The following is a 23,193-nucleotide window of genomic DNA, read 5'->3' as shown; positions in this document are numbered from 1 at the left end:
GCAATTTGTGTCATTTGACTTGTTGGGTTCTGTCCCTCAAGCCTCCACTGGCTTCGACAGACCCGTTACTTTATTCTGTATTGAAGATATGCGAAATAAAATTATTATTACTATTATTATTATTATTATTATTATTATTATTATTAACCCCAAAACACCACTGATACAGAGATATCTCGAACATCGAGCTATATTTTAGAGAAGTATCGCTCGATGTACCGCTCGTCGAAGTGAAGTGCGCACACCCCGGAGTTTTCCTGGAGATGCGTGTCTCCCCTCGGAATATTTCTGTCCCAGTGAGGAGAAGAGAACTGGGTCCTTTGGGACGGCGAACAACGTGTGTTTTTCTTTTGCAGACCTGTAGCCTGTCGTGCATCCTGGAACAAAGCAGTGCTTCGCTCGCTGCTTTTCCTTTACGCCGGAGGTTGACGGGGCAACGTCCATAGTCTCCACGTGTCACCTGACGGACGGGCATGCAGGAACGGTTGAAATAAATTCACACGAGCGCTGAAGAACAGATGAAAGCGGGCGTGAACTCGTCGCTACCCGCCTTGCCGCACGGAAATCAGTGCGCCAGCTGCGCGTGCCTAGCATAAACGCTGAGTAGAGCGCCCCTGACGGTGATTTTCCAAACCGGTCTAGCCACGCTAATAGGAGCTAAGCCTTTTTCTTTTTTTACTTTTTCCTCAGGTAAGTTCGCTCTTTGCAAATTTTGCAAAAAAAAAAAAAAATGCACCAGCTGTGGGCAACGCTGCACAATGTCGTAGCGCGATAGGTTAAGAAACCGAATTTTCCGGTCGATTTAAAGAGCCTGCCGTCTCCTTGTTTCACCCAGTATTTATATGCTTGTCTTACTATAGGGGCTGTGGGAAGCGGTGCGCTGTAACGAAGTACATAACCTTGCACGAGGAGAAGATACTTGTGATCGTAACCTTATAGTACAGTCAACTAGTTCTCAATCTGAACACCTGAGCCAAGAAATTCTATCCTATTTTTGTTATTTAAGTTTCTTTCTTTTTTCGAACCGCAATCAATATAATTTTAGTCTAAATTGACTTGACCTGCATCGGAATAGTGTCGTCACCGTTGGCTGCCGAACTTTTGTAAACACAGGACGCTTGAACCGTCACATGACCAGAAGCAAGTCCAATAAGGCCATTCGAGACACGTACTGTTTTTTTTTCTTCATTCGGTAAAATGTTTTGCTGTAAATGCAAGCGATTTATGTTGCCCTTATACGACCTGAATATACAAACAAAACAAAATATAAACCTTACCCTACCAAAAAAAACGGTTTAAAAATAAACCGGAATGAATCCGGAATTTTAATCCGTCATATGGGACCCTAAGCAAACCGGATTTCTAGAAACCGTAAATGAACCGGAAATACCCAGTCCGGAAACCCAACCGTAATTGGTCGAAGCGGAAGCTGAACCGTATCTGGCCAATCTGTAGAGCTTCACCGGAGTGGGTCTAACCGTATATTAAACCGTATCAGGCAACACCTGAATATAATAGAAGTAGTTTAATAGAGTGACACACCTACTGTTTCACCTTCCGATGTACTGCAGCTGATGCTACAAGCCATCCCTTACAAAAATGTCATATCTAGACTTATAATGAAAATACAGATATGGATATATAAGGAATTGGGCAGATGTGACCACATCTGCCCAATTCCTTATATACCATATATAGACTGCTTTATATTATCCCGTGTTTGGGCCTGGCAAATAGGGTACCCACCTCATATAAAGCAATTTTCATGTGATGCTCCTTCTAGCATTACATTAAAATTATTGCCATGGGGCAGGTACCATACTTTCAGGTCCAGACATGGGATCATATAATGCATTTCTATGAATATCCACAAAATATACATTTTACTGCTATCCCACACTGCCAAACGTGTGTTTACGTAGATGCATCGGCAGAATAGGCCACTGACCAATCTTTTGTGGCCTGGTTCGAAATTTGTAATTCCGACAAATATGTATGCTACAAAAATCAAATGCAGGCGATCGCTAGTTAGCAAACACTGTAACATATCATTCGACGTCTGAAAGTCACAGCCCTTTGGCGGGATTGGTTGTCGAGGGAGCAGACAGATATGGTTTGCAAAAAAAGTTTTATACATAAAAGCGCCAAAATTCCAAACAAGCACTTCCGCCGTTCAAGAAAAAATAATAGTAATATCACACGAACAACCATTAAAATAAACTAAAAATGTAATAGCACACAGACTCCTATTAAAATAAAACAAAAGGAAGGCGACAATTAAGCTGTAAACTATACGAAAGTTCCAAAGTCGTTGATCCTTACTCACAGGGTAAAGTTCTGATTCAACTCTCCGGTCGAGCACAGCAGTTTTGACATGGGCTTGCTTGCTAGCCTCGTCGTTGAAGTCCTTCCTTGCACCGTGCGATGTTCAAAGTCCCCCAGTCGCTCCTCGCTGGCCTTGTTTTTCCGTTCAGTCCCGAAATCATCCCTTGTGACCAACACGTCGCACACACACACACGCACAGACACCATTGTTCGCCGGAAGCAATACAAGATGAAAAGTTCATTACTGCTCCTTGAACACGACGAGGTCACCACCGTTTCCCGGACTGGAAAATGACGGGGGCATCATATTTTTAACTAAAACTTAATAAAGAAAAAAATTAATAGATAATGAACACATAAGTAACAGAAACCCGGACTAAATCATAAGAAAAAGTGAAACAACGAACACACAAACAAAAGAAAAAGAGTAAAAACACAAAGGACTTACACAGAAAGCTTTTTGTCGGGTCCAGCTCTCCGCATGCAATGGCGTCATCGGCGGGAGGCACTCACTTGATCGAATGACGTTTTAGCGAACGCCCACGTTTCATCGAACGACACTTTAGCGAATAGCCGGACGCCGCGAAGCGGCGTTTTCGGGTGGGCCAAGTGAGTTTATATTTTTGTAATGAGTTGCCGCAGACTGTCGCCGCGAAGCGGCGTAAAGCGCAGCGCGACGGATGGGTTAACGCGCGCCCCCGTTATTCGCTAAAACGATCATTCGCTCAAATGTCGCCGTTCGCTAAAATGTCATTCGCTCTTGTGATATGGACCCGGCCTTTAGGGAGGCAATCCTCCCCCATCCGCTTTGACCCCCACCCACGCACCCCCCGTCTCCCAAAGAGTTCCGCCGCTACTGATGAACCTTGAGCGAGTAGTCTCTGCATCGGGGAAAAAAGAAGAAAAACAGCCTCGCATAACACCATTCACGCACAATTAATAATACTGGTAAAAGCAAGCGATCTACAGACAATAACAAGCTTTCTGAACGCAGGAAATAAGCTAGCCCTAACAAACAAAGAAACAAACTTACTTCGGTTCCCGTGCCATGATCTTCGCTGTTGAGCCGATTTGACGAAGTTCCACTTCTCACAGTCGCTTCCGTCTTTTTCGGACACGTTTGAAACTAAGGCAAACTCCACGCATCACGACTAATCTGGAAATTTAACCGTTATCCGGTCGCGAACGCAGGCATTCAAACGCACACGGCCGATACGGCCGGCAAACCGTGCGAAACATAGGCTGTTGATTCGATGAGATTGTTTTCGTATCTTCAAAACGTTTCAAATAAAAGGATAAGCAAACCGCATTATAAAACTCATATAAGACACAGCAATAATAAATTATTGCAGACGTCATTATTGCCATAATATTATGAATAAGTCCTGTATATGTAGAAAATATTAAATACGAAAGTAAGTACAACGGTTCGAAACGACTTCAGTAGACATGTATCTTTCCAGAACACACCCTTGGATAACCGGGCAACTTTAGCCTAGTTTGCTAACGCGCTATCTTGCAGAGCGTGCGGACGTTGGTTCGAATACCGGAAAACACTTTTTTCTTATGTTTTTTTTTGTATTGGTTTTCATTATTTTAAATCTTTTTTTACCTTTTGTATTAGTTTTTATTACTTTAAATATTTTTTTCTCGCCTTTTTGCATTAGTTTTTATTATTTAAAATATTGTTTCTCACCTTCTTGTATTAGTTTTTATATTTTTTAATATTCTTTTTCTCACCTTTCTGTATTAGATTTTATTATTTTAAATATTTTCTATATTTTTGCAGTCATCGGCACCGTTCTTTAGGGTAATAATCACGGACAAGGTGAAAACAAAAAGTGCGAGCCTAAGTTTGAATTGTTGCAAAGCACAAACCGTGGCCCTCTTGTTTTGCCGGGATAATTCATAACCGTAGGCAAACAGTACAAGCCCTTTCAAAGAAGAAAGAAATGTAATAATAATGAGCATATTGCGAGCAAAATGGGAAAATGTGTAAGTGGTAAAACTGCCACAGTAATGCAGCTGAAGTTTGTCTGAAAGCGGCCCTCTTCACCCGCTGTCGAATCAAAAATACCGTCATTTTAAGGCAGTAATTTAGCTGAGCTCATAGCGCGCTACGTATTAATTAAGCACATCTCTTAATATTCTGACTTCCGGAAAGTAGTATTTAATTTGTTCTCGTAGATCAGTGCTATCCCCCGCGTGCCGCCAGGTTTTATTTATACAGGTTGCGCTCCGCAGTTTTACTTTTTTATTAGGCCTAGACACGTTTTTATTCCTGAGGTTCAAGTGCAGCACGGATAATTAAACTATCTTTCAGAAACGGCATCGTTCAACGTTGTAACAATTATTTTTCGTAGCGTCAAGGGGTCACATTCACAAACCCGGCAGTGTGAACATCCACAATGCAGTGGTGTTTCTCGCTTTTTTGCGTTAAAGAAATAAGTTTTTATATTCGCGATCCTCTGGAGCGGTATGTCGTACACACACAGCGAAAAAGTACACCCCTGGACGTGTAAACCGTTGTCCCAGGGCGGACTCCCCAAATGGTGTTCGTTTTACACGCGAGGCTCGGTGTATTTCGTTTGCACCCGAGGTCTCGTGTAAAATGAACATCTTTGAACGTGTACTTCGTTCTGCGATCACACGTCTAGGGGTGTTTTTTTACAATGGCGGCCGTTTGATGCAAGACGGGTTCTACGAGCGAGGCCCAGCGCTTTACACGGCTTTTCGCCGCAGCGAAAGCGTAGTTTGCACGTGTTCGTTCGTAATCGTCCATACGTGCTGAACTACCGCAAGCATTCACCCCCAAGCGCCGACGCCGTATCCATTACGGCGATTACGCGACAGTGGGAGCGACCATCGACTGCATCCAGCAGCATGCTTCCCCATCGAGCAGGTCTCGTTCGCGTGGCGGTTCAGCCGATCGCCGAGGCCTCAAGCCGGTTGCATTGTCACCGACGCCGGGTAATTTCCACAGCAGTTATCTTTTCGCGACCACAGACATGAACTTTATTGAAAAAGCCCGTTTGCCATGAGCGACGACGAATAGCTCCGACACCAACCCGACCCGACCCTACCCGACCGGCGTTACCGACGTCCCGCTCACCTCTTTACCGCGAGGAAAGTTGTACGCGACGTTTCGACGTATCCACTCATATCTCGTGTGTACGCAAATTTTGCGGCTTTCCGGGTACGAATCGGCTACCGAAACGGCCAGCGAACGAAGACGAACTGAACGCCGGCTATGCGCCATTTAAACACGCGGTTACTTTTCTACTAGACTGTAGCTATGTGGTGTAGTTCCTTACACATAAATGGACTATGTACAAACAAAACTAAAATAAAATTGGGCGGCTGCTTGCGCCACCTAGTGAGTATGCGGAAAATTACAAAAATGAAGGACATTTTGGCATTCGTGGAAGTTACACGCTCGGACACGGAAGGCAGCATACCAACACATACATCACAGCACATACCACAAGATCAACATACAAGCAACTACATACACAAACAACGAACAGAGGCACTAACAACCCGACACTCCTACTCAATTGTATTAGAAACCCGCTCGGTATATATAGCAGACTTTTTGTTTCAGACGAAGGTCCGGTGACACCCCCCGTATTTTATATGAACGTAACGATATTACACAATTATTACTTATATAGTACGGCGACGTAAATATAATTTGGGAAGGTACACGTTTCTCTTAGTCTAGATTATAGCTAAAAGACACTCTATATTTAAAAAAAAAATGTTTTGAGCTAGCCAAAATGTAGCAAAATCTGGTTTCGTTTTCGGAAGTTCGAGCTTTCAAGGCTGGAATGCGCTAGCGAAGTGTGTGCTTGCTTCTGTCAAACTATAATCCATTGTATGACGCTCTCAAAGCTGCTGGCTGCAGCCCCCGTCTTGGATTTGGGTTTGATTTACACGCGCTCCCGTGGAAATGAAATTATGCGCGCTCGAGTCGATATTATTGATAGCGTGAAGTATAAACCGAATGTAAACGATTTTGCGAGCGACGAGAAAAGCGACGGCGACCCGCTTCGCTGACGCTCGGTCACTCGCGCGACGACGCAAGCCGCATGAAAGCGGAACGATGTTTTCTAGAAATCCAAAAACCGAGTGACACGACGAGCGATAGTAAGAAATCTTCGTAATACGTCGCTGACTCGTCGCTGTCGCCGTCGCTCGCTAAATCGCTTTATGCAGTTCAGCCTTTATACTCACGCTAGTGCCGACCTGCATTACCCGCTGAGCCCAAGCAAGCGATAAGGATATTCAAATATGTCACAACAGTGGCGTGCATTCGCTAAGAAAACATATATCTCAAATTCCTGCAGTTTGACGTCGGGATCCGTTACTTGTTCTGCTGTCACCTTGGCGAAACGGTCACTAAAGAGAAACTAGTCAGTTTGTTTTATCAGAGATTATAAAAACCTTATCTAGCCACTGTTATGCACAAAAGCACTCTGGAATTTCATATAAATAGTTTAGAATAAACTGAACACAATCGGTAACTTAATTTTCCAAGCATAATAATAAAACAAAAATCTTAGAAAACAATGTATTTTTAAGGTGTTTCAAATAAAAAAAACTGAAAAAGGAGCAAGCTTATTTCAGCTGCACTATCACGTAAATATTTTGGGAAAAAAATATCTATTGAGAAGTAGGTTTTGCAATCTCTAATTTGCTTCTTTGAACTTTCCAGTTACTTTATGCGTACTTGCAGATTGTATCCTGACAAATCTAGACAAAATTGTATAAAAAGTAACAGTCCATATAAAATTTATAGCTTAATTAAATTCACATTTGTTTGATAATGTTCAATCTTAAATATGAGTTTTATATTTCACATCTATTATTACAAATGATTAAATTACATGCTGCTTGATGCATGCTGTGCCGCCCCCCCCCCCCCCCCCTTTTTTAAATATATATATATCCTGTATATTTGCTGGTTAGTTGTTGTAAACCTCTTAATGTCGTGTTATTTGTTTGTTGTTGTAGGTGTGTGAATGCATATGTTGTACCCCACTCCTACTTCGGCCTTCAATGGCCAGTAGTATCCTCTAAATAAAATTAAAAAAACAAGTGAGCAGTAAAAATCTGGAAGACAAAAGTAAACACAGAGCCGTGCAAAAAGGCATTCAGTATATCAAACAGATACAGATATGGGCCTCTGGCGGTCCATCGGTTCAGCCTCCACACCGCCTAAAGATGGCAGTGTTGCAATATTACGAACCAGCGCACAGGTAGACAGTTACCCAAAATCCAAACACAAAAAACTCACATCAGCGCTGTGCGAGTGTATATTTTTGTGTATTTGGATTTTGAGTAACTGGTCTACCTGTGCGCTGTTTCGTAATTATGCCGTACCAACTCGCCCAATCTGCCGTATTAATAGTGTTGCAAAATACTTAGATCAACTGCTAATGACTGCAGTGTATAAAAGCAAGCTACTCGTCGGAACGAGCTTGACGGTACGAGAATAAAGAGAATGTTTTCACAGTTAAACTCAGAGTCTGTTGCACCGTCTCTTCCGTCCTCAAGATCGAAAGTGCTACAGATTGGTGCCCTGGACATGATGATTGACTCCGAGCACCTGCTATCCAGGGGAATGTTCTTCGTGGCCAAGGGCACGGCAATGGCTCTGCCTATTCGGACGAAAATGCAGTAGGCACATATTCAACTTTCTCAGCCTCCACATCTGCAGCGCCTCCGCAACCACCTCTGCTCTGTCGCGTCTAGCACCGGCATCTCCCAGCAATGGGCTGCGACCACCTTGCTTGCCCCACCGGCTTGGCAAGTGAATATTCATCGACATCTTCACACTGTTCACAAGGCATGTTGCTAGCCGACCAGGGTCTCCTCATCGTTGCCATGTCAGGCATTCGCTCTCAGTTCGGTTCCTCATCTTAGGGGATGTTGCATCGGCCCCGCAGTCGGCCGGCATCCCCCTTTCAGTCCGAGGCTGTACACTCCAAACTGATCGAGCCGGACTGAAAGCACGACAGGGTCGATTTCCCCCGTCTGCTGCCTCATTTCCTGACCTCGGCGTCAACTACCATGCACGGCTTCCAAACGCTCTCTTTCCTGCTCTCTAGTATGTCATCCTGCTTGCGGTACATGTCAACAGCAACGACACCTCTCTGGAGCCGCAATCACTTCAACAAAATCGTGCCATTCCTCACAGTGCAGAGCTGAGGGCGATAGCTCTGCGGCAGTCTATCGGTTCAGCCTTGGCATCGCCAAAGATGACTGCTACTCATACTCGTCGCCACGAGCTCAACGACATGAAAATAAACAGAATATTTTTATTGCTCGGAGTCGGTCGCAGCATCTTTTCCGTCCACAACATTGTATACTCTAGAGGTAGTAAGCAAGAGACACACTTCAGATGAAAAAAAACAAATGCTCAGATCACACATGGCGCAGGTGTCCAAAATTATCCATCATGTTGAATATTGTTTTGGTTTTTTTAATTCTAACAGAAGACAAACATCATTATCGCACAATCAAAATGAATACTTACGAAACACCTAAGTCACAGTGTAAGTGCTCATCGCTGAGCTGCGGCTGTGGCATATATTTATTTAAAAGTGCACCGATGATAAAACCTTCAGGTTTGGCAACAATACCGAGATTACAACGGTTGTTGTCCATTATAAAATACAAAAGAAATAAAAAATACCGGAAACAATGCAAGGTACAAATCTGCACAACAGGCTTCCGAATTCAACTACTTTGTCGTACTGGAGTTTGTTACAGTAATAACAGCTTTGGATGGGCTGTGAGGACAGCATTCACACTGAACTGGGTGCAGGTGACTATCACCAGCGTTGAGGAGTTGCCACTCCAGAGTTGGAACGATTCCGCACTTCCACAACCCTGGAATCGAATGCAAATAAAATGGCGGCAGCACTGGAATGGAATGAGAATGAAATTAGTAGTTACATTTTGCCCAGAATAGAGTAGGAATGGAATAGGCTTTGTTCTAATGCGAGCTGCTTAGATGCCGTCAAAGGGGCTTTCGAAACGGCATTATTGCACTTAGGTAACTGACAGTTTGGTTATCTGACTGCTTATGTTCCTTCGAGGATGAAAGTGGCAACCCCAGTGAAGCAACCCAAACTGTAGAGTTGTAGGCTGACAAGGGCAATTTACTCTATCTTAATCCAGGCTAAGGGTTTTGTACCTCAGCGTTCCAAAACCTACCCGTGCCCAGCACTTTTCAATCTGTGTTGTCACGTGACACGACCCACCGGAGTAACTGGGATCTATTTGGGTAAGATTTGGAACACATCCAAAGTGTCGTTCCTGGTGCTGCGAGATGCAACCATAAGGCTGTTGGGACCATGTGTGATTGCAGCACCAGTTGCAGGCCACCAGGCAGGGACAATGTCACACCGCCCGCACTTCGTTAATACACGTGACTCCTCACTTATTATGTATTTCGTAAAAGTGGAGGACATATACGGTTCTTTTGTGGAAAAGATGGGCGACTTAGTTTTCCTCTCTGTTATGAGGCTTTTACACCTGGTGGTGTGATCAATATCTGCAGTGCCCCCATACCAATTGCCACTAGTGCTATGTGCGACCAACGCTCAACTTAGTAAAATCAATGATTGCGGGTAGGGTTTTGAATTTTGCAGTTGTCTACGCATTTCACAACGCCAGCTTTACGCCGTTGTTATTTTCCGGTAACTTAGTACTAGCTGTCAAGTGCCATTTTCACAATTGGGAGGGATTGAGAGGAATGGAATGCAGCAGTTCAGCCATTCCAGGAGTGGGGATGGGCCCAGTTTTTCCTTTCCAGGAGTTCAAAGGAATGGAATTAGTATTAGAAAATTCCAATTCTCTGCAATGGAGTTGGGTGGAATGGGGAATCTTTTGTTTGTTTGCACGCCGCCTAGAATGTTTGAGATGACTCGAGAATCTTGTTTGTTCGAGCTTGGAACCTTCTAGATACCTACGGGCTTACAAAAAGAGCTTCGCATGGCTGCTCGAGTCAGTTGTCCTTTTGTCGCTGTCAAAATATGTGCGGTCTTTGTTACTTTATGTTTCTCGGCACAAGTTCGCTGCATTTAACATTGATCTGAAGTTTTATTAATCAAGTTTGTTTTTGTTCATGACATATTGGTGGATGTGCAGGGTAACGCAGTCTATGCCCATAAAGCGTACCATCTGTGAACACGATAACCCTGAAGACGACGATCGTGAAGGCGACGTCCTTGAAATCATCCGAGGACGACTCCAACTGTGACATCAACGACGACCTCAACTATGGCCTCGGAAGCGACCCGGACAATGAACTTGACAAAGCCCCTGGCTACCACACTTAGACGAAAACATCATGACGACTTCTACGCTGATGATGAAACGGACGACAACTCCAAAGACCAAACCTGGCTACAATGTCAACAACCAACCTGACAACGGCCTCGATGACAAACAGTCTTCAACCGTGGTGACGAGACTGATGACGACACTGATGATGACCCAGGCGAAGACTCAAACAATTTCATGGAAGACGATCCCGACTACGGCTTTGACAGTTATCCAAGGACAATCCGGACGATGACTTTAAAGGGCAACTCCGGCCAAAACTCGAAATTAAAGAAATTACTGGTATCGCTGTAGTGACACAAAATACGACCCCAGCCAAAATATTACGTTCGTGGGATGCCGCATTCTCAACTAATGCCGATAATAAAAATGTGACCCGCCGCGAGCCGCTGCACTTTAGCGGTCGGCTAGCGAATTGCCGATCACTAAAGCAACATTGGGCCGTGACGTATATCGTTATTTTTTTCCTCCAAGCGTTACGTGGAGTGCGCTTCTTTGAGCCGCTACCACCGCTACTTGGACTTGTGATTGTCATGTTTAGCCGTTGCTTTTATCTGTAGCCCGTGTAGCTTCGGTATAGCCTTTTGTTTATTTGCTTGTGAGGACTCAAAGACTGGTTTTAGCGAGCAACTCGTAGCACCCAAGACTGCCCAGCTGTTCCTCGAAGGATGCCGAGTAGAACTTGTAGTGCTGTGGGCTGCTCAAACAACTTGCTGCACAACCCGGAGGTGCTTTTTCACAAGTTTCCAACGTACCAGAAATTGAAGAAGGTGTGGGTAAACGCTGTTCGACGAGTGGACTTTGGCTTTTACGCGCCCAAGGAAAAAAGAATGCAAAAACAGACATGTACAGCCCTAACGCAGCAGCCCGTGCCGGAAAGCCTCAAAGCTTCGTGTCTGTTACTGACCCGCAGCGTGAAAGCGAGAGGGCCCCCAGTACTGTACTTCACTGGCAGCGCGTCGTAGAGCAACGCCGCTCCATCCACGGAGCCCCAATGACAATTTAGGCCTAGCGACAGAGTACGGAAGACTGCACACACGGCGACAGCCGCTGAGTACGGTACTGAACGAGTTCACTCGTTTTCCAGTCGCTACCTTTTGGGTATACTAGCGACAAGTACGGCATGGCACACGCACGGCGGCGGCGGCGGCCGCCGCCGGGTACGGCACTGTACGAGTTTACGGGTTTTTCAGTCACTAGCTTTTGGGTATACGCACTAACTCTTCCTACATGTGCTGGATATATAATTACCACATATACAGAATTAAAATAAAATCAGCTTACCTCCTACCTTTAGACGGCTAGTGCAACAGAAGTAGCTGCTGATCAACCTGCGTACTCGTTGAACGAGAACGATCCCGACGTCACGTTCACATAGCGGCTGATTTCTAGTGCTGCCAGGGCCTCAAGCGGCTAGTTTCGGTTTTGTTGGCCGTGCCCCAAACAAAACTTTGAGGCGTCCATATCTTTAAAACTACGCACAATAACGAGGAAAAAATTACACCTTGCAATTCAGGGACGCTGACTGCACTAAAAACAGTCATAATCCCAAAATTGAAAGTATGGTCAGGAGTTGCCCTTTAACGACAACCACGACTACAAACTTGACGGCGACCTTGATGATGAACCCGATGACGATACCTACGGCAAGTGTGGTATCTGTCACGAAGACGAACAGGACGACGACGCCTGGTATGTCACTCAACAAACGGAGGAAGTTTGCCAGCTTGGTCGCATTTTGATGCAAGCCACAACTTCCTGACGATGACTGCTACAGTCTTTGTCACCACGACGCCCAGTTTCAGCTTGGCTACCCACTGTGAATCTAAACACCAATTCATTGTCGCAGCAAGGAACTGTTAAAGTGGTGCTTCGACCTCAAGGTTATTCGCTACATGAGACCTAAGTTGTAAGTCGTTGGCCAATGGCACATCAACATCGTCACGCTGCCCTCTGCGACCCGTCGGCGATTCACGTCTTCCGACTCAACTGAACTAGGTATGCTCGGTAGGACTGTGAAAATCTGCTATTTACGAGACTCTGTATTTTGACCTAGTCTTGTTTAAGCTGTTAATTTAATTTTGTGTTGCATAAAGACGATGAGTCTTTCACAAGAGGGGAGTAATGCCACGTGCAAATAGCCGAGTCAGCAGCGTGATCGACTCACATGCCGCTGACCCCGCCAGCGCATGTCCTTCTTTCTTTTGTTTGCGATGAGACGACTCTAAATTTTTTTTGTTCGAGCTCGGAAACTTCTAGATACCCACGCGCTTACAAAAGTACTTTCGCTTGGCTGCTTGAGGCAGTTGTCCTTTCGACACCATCAAAAGTCTTTGTTAATTTATGTTTCTCAGCACAAGTTCGGCGCATTACACACTGATTTTAAGTTTAATAAATAAGTATGTTTTTATTCGTGACAATATTTAGATGAATTTTGATGATTCAATCTTCTGATATTTCAAACTAAAGTGTGTGGCTTCCAGGGCCCGTTTGCTCAAGCGCTAACCGCGGCTAAAGTTAACCGCAGTACCTAGGAGAGGGATTTTGAAATCACGTGACTGGCTCGGCAGGAATGCAGGGAAACATGGCGGTGCCCCGGTGAGTGAGCGCCGCTCGCTTTGAAACTAATATGTCGTTGTAGCCTCCTGCACCATTCGTTGCTGACTAACGCGCCCGGTATTGCAGCTACGACATATTAGTTCCAAAGCGTGCGGCGCTCACTCACCGGGGCACCGCCACGCTTCCCCGCATCCCTACCGAGCCAGTCACGTGATTTGAAAATCCCTCTCCTAGGTACTGCGGCTAACTTCAGCCGCGGTTAGCGCTTCGAGCAAACGGGCCCTGGAGTTTGAAATAATGAGAGTCGACTGTAAAACACCATTTTTGCTACCCCAAGTAGCAATTTATTTTAGTGTAATTTCTGGAATCTTTTATTCAGACCGAACACTTCTTTTTCAATTAGCTTGTCGGCATAAAATTTAGACTATTTTTTATAGCCTAAACGTAGCAAGCGTTCAAAACAAATACAACCTAGTGCATCAGATACACAGAAAACACAATATTAGCAAATGCTACTTTTATTGAACACATCTGGAGTTTCTGTTGGATACATACAGCGCTGTGAAGAAGTACACCATTCTTATATGAAAATAAGCTTCCCACCAGTGAAATTTCTCAAGTTGGACAGCCTTGTTGTAGGTCAGGCACGTTAAAGAGAACCCTGCCAATGTTTTCATAGACACTCTTACAAAGTTGTTTCATCCGTACAATAGCGACTTCAAGGTATATGTGTAGAAACTTCCCAAAGTGCAAACATTATGTGAAGAAACTGCATTTCAAAGTTGACGTCCTCGCAACCCCCTCTATCGGTAGCTGCTCTACCGGCAACAATGAAAAGAACTATACAAAGACCGCTGAGGCCACATAACGTAAGACATGGTGTCCAAGATTCGCCATGGACAGCATTGTTGGTAGTTGGACTTGTTTGTGCTCACTCTTTTACCCAGTCTGTCAATTGACAGCTATCTAGAGTGCATGATAGGAACTATTTGTCCTGTAGACATAAAAACATGTACATGTTGCCCCCCCTTTGAATCTGGCAGGCGAGACCACTCGAAAATGTTTGAGAGTAGCTGTGTAGAACTGACATGTTCTAACATTCTGATGACACAATTATTGATATTAAAAGGTATGCTTAACCAAAATTCGAAGCTTGCAAAACAACACTGGGGCGGTAGGCGGGACGCTGCAAAACCCCCCAAAACATCACACATAGAGCATTATTTCTAACGGATGGCTGTATTTTTGGAAACATGTGGGATTCAACAAGGCCGACGAGATATGTGATGTCGCGATTCTCATTCCCTCTCCTCTAGGCTTCATCCCCTTAAGCAGGTGAACCGAAGCGGGAATGAGAGAAGCGAGGCCGCTTCCCCTCATTCTAAAGTGTACCAGGAGAAGTATGATGTCACATTTCTTGTTTGATTGTGCCCTTTCCTTTCCAAGAATACGGCCATCCGTTTGAGATATTAATGTATGAGTGATGTTACGGAGTTTGTAGTGCTCCCATTCAAAGCTTCCGCGGCCTTATTTTATCAAATCCAAATTTTGGTCCAGCATCCTTTTAAACAAGCTTTTTCAAATATTAGCATAATGAACATACAATTGGACAACTTGCTAACTTACAACAGTATCCTCCCGATGATGCCGTACAAAGGTTCTGTCACACGCACCAACCGAGGGGATTGCTGCAAGTCCATCCACCCTCAACTTTTAGTCACCTTTGAGCCTGAAGAACTGCTGTATGAGGCCCGTCCAGCCACTGAGCACACAAAGAGAAACACGGGAAATAACACTCAGTGACGAGCAAAGTCTCTGGGCGAAAAGCCCTCCATGACAAATGAGCACTGTTGGGTTACGGCAACGGCGTAATACACAGGTTCTGCTTCTTCGATGCCTTCACCGCTGCGGTGGGTGGTCGTAGCTAGTCATAGCAGATAGTGTCACGTTTGTTGCTCGTGCCAAAACACCAAAGCCGCGTAGTATTCTTGTTGCCGAACTTCATAAGCCTACGTTCCCGGTCTACACACACTACACAAAGCCAGCCACGAGCAAAGCTAGCTAACCCCGTTTCTGCTTCGGCGACAAGCCGCCAGGGCGGTGACACCGCCGCTGAAACTTCTGCCTCGGCTCTTCAAACCAGGGCCCCTCAGTGCACAAGCATGACACTTGCTAGGCTGCTCTGCCTGTACCAAGTGACACGCGCCCGCATGTTCCCTCTCATAATTCTTCTGACTGTACGTGCCCCGTATTGTACACAGCCATACTGTGCACACGGCGAAAGTTCCCTTTTGAAAGTGCTCCACGGTCGGCCTACAATGCTGCGAACACATAGCACATGACCACATAGGTGACGACACTTGGGACACTTGCCATCCGTCGTTGTGGCGCAAAGTCGCTTTCTCAGTCGTCCTCACAAGGGGCAAGGAAAGGCAGGCACTGCATAAAAAATCAATACATATTATAACACTGGCTGTGGCAAACTAGTTTCAAAGATGATACAGTCATGTCTTCTTAATATGGACACCTCCGTACTATAAAAAGATTTTTTTTTTTCTATAATGTAAGGTGTTTATATGAGAAAATTAAATTTAAAACAAAAATTGGATAACAAGCATAACCAAACAAACAGTTTATTCAGCTAAAAGATAATGAGATGTGAGTTTGCTCTATCGCTTTAGAGCTGTTTAACATGTAGCACTACTGTCGTTTACAAGAACAGATACCCAGGCTGTAAAGTGATGATCGGCTGAATAGCAAAAGATGCTGCACTGTATGCACAAGCCGGATGTAATTGACACTTAGCTGCCGGCAGTTTGGATCCTATAATCTTATGATCGCAGACGGGAATTACATCTGGTGCCTACGGCTGGAATAATGTCTTGCTTCGTAATAGAAAAAGCACAAAAAAAACACAGGATGGAGAAACCGGGTGTCACAAATTCAGGCTTCTCTTCATTTTTTTAAATACTTAAAGGGGGAGTGTGGTGCCACTTTTAATCTCAGTTCGTCCCGTCGTAGTCCCTTCCTAAGTCCCTAACGAATTTGCTCGTTTGCGGAATGGGTTTTTGTTAACGGGCGACGTAGATCATCCCAGGTCACAGTTTGTGGCTCTGACCTCGCGGACGGAGGGGTGCGTATGCTGGCTCACGTATGGTGCCGATTTGACATGCAGGGGTGCCGCCGGGATACAAAGATGTTTACGCTGGCTAGCGCGCTTTTTGAAGGCGGCGGCTTTGCTCAGTCTGCCGCCTGTCGTGTTCTATGTATCGGCGATAATTGATGTTTTTGGACTCGTACGGGGGAATGGATGGGCACATATGTTCGGTTGTCTGAAAAATGTAATAGGTTTTGCCATTTGGGTCGTTGCTGTGTAGCTTTGTTTTTCTTGAAAGTTGACTGACCCGAAAGGCGGGGAAACGGGAGGTTGGTCGGTAGACGAGCCTATAAAAGGGGGTTCGGGAACAAAGAAGGTAGTCCAACCCCAGAGCTGGCCGGGTCGCTGCTCAACGCGGTTACTCCCTGCAGATGAGTCTTGGAACGTGTAATTTTTGGCTTCTGCCCTGCCTGTCGGGCAAGTGTTTGAGTTTGTTGTGCTGAAGCGTGTGTGGCTGTGTGGTGCGCGGTGTCGACCTCATCAAGCCTCTAATTGGACCGCTGGACTCCGAAACGCCGTTCTTCGGCCGACAACTCCAGACTACGGACTGCTCTGGACTCAGCACCTACCGGAAAGCTAAGCCTGGTTTTCTAGGACTTGTCTACTGCATTCTCTGGCTCTGAAGTACGAATTGTTGAATGTTGGGAAGATTTTTACACAGTGCTACTTTCTGTCGCGACTGTTTTGGGGGATTATCCCATGTGTGTAGCGGTAACGTTCGAGCTCCATCTCGGTTTGCTCTCGTTGTTAGTGTCGGGTTTTCGTCACTGTTTTGTTGGCTTATTCCGGTTTTATGAGCATCGAGTCTTTTTAGTATTAGTTTCTGGCTCGCAGGGCTCCATAGCTTTGAGCTGGAGTGTGGTTTGTGTTGAGTGCTCTATTGCCGTGTACAGCTTAGTTTTTCACTTTATTAAATCTAATCTTTTGTTTGCTTATCCTCCCTGTGTCATCATCTTTCTCTACTGATTATACACCAGGCGTGGACCTAGCGCTAGTCAATGGTCGAACTTAGCTCTCTCGTTCTTTTCCCGTAATTTCTTGTTTATCCTCAGAGTGGATCATTGAATTATTTTTATTAATTTGAACCCCACTCCGAGACATCGAAACAGATGGGAAAGCACCACAACGTATTAAACTCGTCGAACACTAAATGTTCTTGAATTATACCTCACCCATGCTTGCTACGTGATGAAGCCCAAAGGTTAGTTCAATGCCAATCAATATTAAATGTCTTTAGATGGGCACCTGCTGCCCGATCATGGCCTTTATTGCAAAGCACTGTTCACACATTTGCGAGTCCTGCAGTGCCTTGTGGAATGGTGGGCGATACTTGCCGTTCCGCAAGGCACTGCAAGACAGATCAGGCTCAACTTTTGAATGTCGACGTGCTTACGGAATGCTGCAGCAAACCAATCATTCGCCGAGGGAAAAAGAAAGGAAGCTGCATGCCTCCGTGTGCTCATTGCCAGTGTTTTCTGCTGTGCTATGTACCCTGCTTGTGTGCTGTGATTTGCAAGCCAGCGCGAAATATATTTCCTTCATTTTTTTGTCTGTTCAGCTGTGCGAGGTTGTAATTGAAACAACCAAGAAGTATAGACCGCCATTCTTTTCATCAAGCTAAGGCTTCGCTCATCCGAACCGGGGACGATGACTGCTGTTGTAAACACGATTTTCGACAGCTATGTGGAGGGGCTTTGTGTTTAAAATTGCAATCCTAAGTGCAAAAAGAAGTTACCGCAGACTATATTGTTAAAGGTTGATTTCAACTGGCAGGCTCTGGCTACAACCACCTTAATATTCGTTCAACATTGTTTGCATTTCTACTTACCCGTGATCGCTTCATTTGCCAAACACGTTAGTGGCCGGTCACCTTACCAATGAAACTAATCTGCTGGTGTCTCCGGCCAAGAATTCCCTCAGGGCTACATGCAATGCACAATCCAGTTTGTAGCCCGTTGTGACTGAAAGCTTCCACACTGAGGAAACGTTGTTGTCACAAACGCAGTCAAAGAATGCGACAGGATTGAGGGAACAGGGGGATTGTCCAAGTTGACTGACTGCATGAGCATATGTTTCTATCGCCACCGTGTTTCCTCCACGCAGGCGACGGAGAAAACGATATAGAGACTCCTCGCGCTTGCCAAGTTTCTCTAAAACGTCGAAATACGAGACAGCCAGCAGCGAAGTGTCGATATTGCCGGAGAGAGCGGCGGGACAACGATCAGCGCAGGATCGCGGCTTCGCCACTCTTATGCGACGGTGTCTTCGGTTTCCGCTCTCTGCAGCTTCCACCGGGACGCTAGCCGTGCCTAATTGTGCTAGCTTTGAGCACCACAGTTCATAGGGTTCACAGCGCCCGAGCGAAAGCTCGCGCAAAAGAACCGGCGAGCAGTCGAGTCGTTTCCAATCGACGGGGTGGCTAAACGCCGGTTGTGTGAATCGGGCTTAACGCCTGAGCCGGCTTGCTCAAAGCAAATCTAACGTTCTTGAATGGCATGTAATAAAAATCTGAGACGTGCTACATTCTATACAAACTTGATAAAAAAAAAATCAAACACTCACCTTCGGCTGCTACGTCCGCCGTACCGCTTCACGGCAGAAGCAACATGGCGCTCGACGTTTTGAGGTGTTGGGCTGGGGTGTTTTCAGTGTTGCTTACACGCCTAGTCGTGTAAACCGAAACTGAAACACTAATTTTTACTACCCCAAGTAATTTTTTGACGATTTATCACTAGCAGAGCGTGTAAGAATACGCTAACGAGTGAAAATGGGGTGTAAACAGGCGAAATATTACATTTTCGCTAACAGTGTATAACATAATTTATCAAAGCAACAGATACCGTTTGGCTATGGGAACGTTCGAAATATTTCTGTTAGATGATCGTAACTACCACAGAAAGCAGTTGATTCCTGTCTGAAATAGCATATTTTCGCACTCAATTTCGTAGCGTCATAAGCAATAAACACATCTCTTACTTTTCTAGTCTCTGGAAAGTAATGTTTATTATTGTTTTTGTAACTCAAAGCGCGTGCTCAATCATGCCACGTTTTTTTTTTTTCTTCATTTTTAGGCTCCGTTTTACCGTTTTTAGTTTTTATCAGGGCCAAACGCCTGCGTATACCACCGGACCCTAAGTATAGTACATCAAATTAAACTAGCTTCCTGAAAAAAGTGATGTTCAGCGTTGTAAAATTTATTTTTCGTGGCGTAGGCGGTCACATTCTCAAATCCTCTGCAGCTAATTTTCTTCACCGTATTGCTTTTTCTTGCGTTTTCGCGATAAAACACGTCAGCACCTTGCCATGCTGGGATAAAATACCCTAGCGTCGGCAGTCATTTAGGAAGGATTGATTAACGCAAACATTTCCACTCGCTATCCATGAATTGCCACAGTTTGTCAGAATCTCAATGACTTGACTTCATAGTGAAAAGGACGAGAAAAAAAAACAAAAAACGATGCCGGTCAGTAAACGGATCTTCCATGACGGGGCTCGCCAGCTTGAACACCAAAGCGCCGATGCCGGCCAGTCACTGAACTTCCATGTAAATACTGGCCATCAAAGGATATATTAGCTTTCACTTCACAAAATAATTTTTAATTTTTGTGATTGTTTTCTGTTCAGATAAACTCTGGATCACGGTTAATATGAAACATACACTTAACGCCAATGTCAAACCGGTCACATTGTTTTTTTCTTTCTGTGTTGTCTCAAAATCGTTACTAGCGACGTTTCAGACTAAATGAATACTATGTTTTCTTTTCCGCCAGCTCTGCATGACAGTCAATTTACTTCGTTTCTTCATATTGGCTACTGCATGTCAGGAACATTTGTGGTTTTGATAGAACCGAATTGGATGGACATCTGAGAATTCTAACTTATTAGTTATTACACTGAAGGCGACACGTACTGACACATGTAGCGATGTAGGAGCGTCATAGATTTAGAAATAGACTTTTTTTATTATAAGCACGACTAATGATTCCAACCAAGTATCCTTAATCCTAAAGTTAGATTGAACGGAAATCGTATTACCAGATGCACCACTCGCTGAAAGTAACTCTGTCAAATTGCCACAATATTTCAAGATCCGTCCTCCAAGTCATACATGAGAATTTTTTTTTATTTTTTTATTTTTCGGCTAATATTGGTTAAAACCAGTTACCGGTAAATACTTTACGGTTACGCTTACGGTTACGTGTTTTTTTTAAATTTCAAATAACAATTTTGTTTCTGTTACGGTTACTGAAAATTTTCGTTCCTAAATGGTTTTCGGTTTCGGTTACGGTTTAAATCCCTGCTTTGCGTACCTAAATTGATAAAAGCCCCTAAAATTGCCTGCATGTGCACCATAATAAAATGTTCAGCATGCAGGCATAAACAAGGAGACCGCAGAAAAGTTGTCAAAGATACTGAAATGACACTTCCCGATTGTGTGTACATCTAGCTGTGGCATCGAATTAGTTCTTGTTTTTGTTTGTTTTTATGTGGAGAAAATTATATAAAAAAATTATTTGACAGTTATCAAGCAATTATTTAAAAAATAACTAAAAAATACCAAAACGTTGTTTAAGCATAATAATGAATAAGTATTGCAGAGTGCATAAAAATTCTAGATGGAATCAGATGGCAATGACTGGCACAAAAATCGCCGTGATGTCTCCTTTTTGGCACCGCATATCAGCTGGCTGTCTTCTGCGGTCTGAGCTTTGATCGACGCAGCAGCCCGCACGTACGGTATCGGGATGGATTGTTTGCAACTTGATGTTTCAACCATACGCATGAAAGTCTTCGGCATCAAGCGGCTGATCCGATTTTCTTTGGAACAAGATATGGCAAAGTATGGTTTGTGCAAAGCGGATATTTTCAGTCTAGACTTTGTCCAATTTGCCTTTTAACCGAATTTGACAAAAAATGGTTTGTTCGAACCGCATATTGTGTGTCTGGAATTCGTTCAATTGTACTTTGAACCGGACTCCAAAAATCACGGTTTGATCGAACCATTTAGGAAAATCACGGTTTGTGTGAACCGGAATTTGACTGTCTGGAATTCTTTCAATTTGACTTTGAAGCGGATTGGGAAAATCACGGTTTGCGCGAACTGGAATCTGTCTGTCCGGAATTCCTCCAATTTGACTTTGAACCGGATTAGGAAATTCACGGTTAGAGCGAACCGGAATTTGCGTGTCCGGAATTCCTCCACTTTGACTTTGAACCGGATTAGGAAAATCACGGTATGAGCGAACCGGAATTCGCCTCTCCGGAATTCCACCAATTTGACTTTGAACCGGATATGAAAATTCACGGTTTGTGCGAACCGGAAGCCACCTCTCCGGTGTGACTCCGGTTTGATCTTAGTCCGGATTTCACTTTCCGGACTGATTTCAAACCGTTATTTTTGCTAGGGTAATAATGCAATAATATAAAATATATTATGTTTGATGTGTTCTCGTGTTCTCAGCAACGTATATTTTGTAATATTGCCCCGCGCGCAGCTCGCTAAGTAGGCAGCGCGTCCGTGGCTGAACGGTTGTCGTGTTTGGCTCCCACGCAAAGAGTCGAGGCAAATACCATCTAATAGCTTCGCCAATATTTTAAACTCCTCCGAAAACCCGTTGGAGCGGCGGCGACCGCGACAGTGGCGCCTCAGCGGACATGCAGTCTACGGAAGCAGACGACGGAATCAAAAAGTGTAGGCTCCGCGACGTCCTCGAGCTTTGCGAGCCTTGTTTAATCACCCCGAGAGATGAAACAATTAATAGCGGCCAGTCTGCTTGAAAAGCGGCATCCACTGATCGCAACTACAACGACATTCAAAGAACAACACGCGCAGAAACAAAAATAGAGCAGTTTATTTAGCGGTCTCAAACGCCACTCAGGGGATCACACGGGTTTCAAGCGTATCTGGGAAGCAGAAACACGGCGTTTAGCTACTCGAACTACGCCGTAAGAGGTTACTGTTGATTCGTTACAAATTGCGTGGTCACAATGTTTACATGAGTAAGTGATAATTAAAGCGTGTGCAAACAACATGTCAAGATTACCAGTGCAAGCGCACGAGCCACTGCAGCATAACAAAAGCAAAATGCAACGAGAAAAATGATCGTGAAAACATTTTCCGAACTTGGCTGGAAAAATAAGTTCCTCATCCCAGGCGAAAATAAAAAGAAATCCGGAACAGTCCCCAAATAACAGCGAATAAAACAAAGTTAGCTCACGATACAAAGATACAAGTCACCCAACAATGAAACTCCTTTAAAGAAGACTATCGTTGCGCAGGTAGTTATAGAGCCGTCGGTGCTGAGATGACAACAAACAAAGCGGAAGCAACACGACGAAACTAATCAAAAAAGAAAAGAGTTCACTTTTTTGTTTTCAGCTGCTTGTTACACGTTTGTTTATTTGCTTTCGCAGTGTTGCTAGGACCTAAGAAGAAAAGAAGTGAAAGGGATAACGTAGTCCAACTTACACTGTCCGTTAAATAAGAGTCGCACGCTGCAATCTGGCACGTGCAATCAGTGCGTGACCTTTTTTGCTTTCGCATTTCTTTTCCCAGAGACCTTGGCAGGTTTATGCTTTGCTGGCTTGACGAAGCAGTTCAAAAGTACTTTTAAGTACTTCTGTAGGTACGTGTTTAGGCAAGCTTTGCACACCGTGCTTTTGTTTCGAGCGTCGATCAGCGGCCTCAAGTCTGCCTTCAGCTGAACTCTTCTCTGGTGCAATATATCAATGCATTGAGTGTCGAAGACAGGGCTGATGTTACCGGCCAGGTGATGAGCGAAGTCGGCAGATGGCGT

Source organism: Ixodes scapularis, unplaced genomic scaffold (assembly GCF_016920785.2).
Source record: "Ixodes scapularis isolate PalLabHiFi unplaced genomic scaffold, ASM1692078v2 PGA_scaffold3__209_contigs__length_174095766, whole genome shotgun sequence".
In the NCBI taxonomy this organism is placed as follows: Eukaryota; Metazoa; Arthropoda; class Arachnida; order Ixodida; family Ixodidae; genus Ixodes; species Ixodes scapularis.
Note: the sequence above shows the minus strand (reverse complement) of the source record.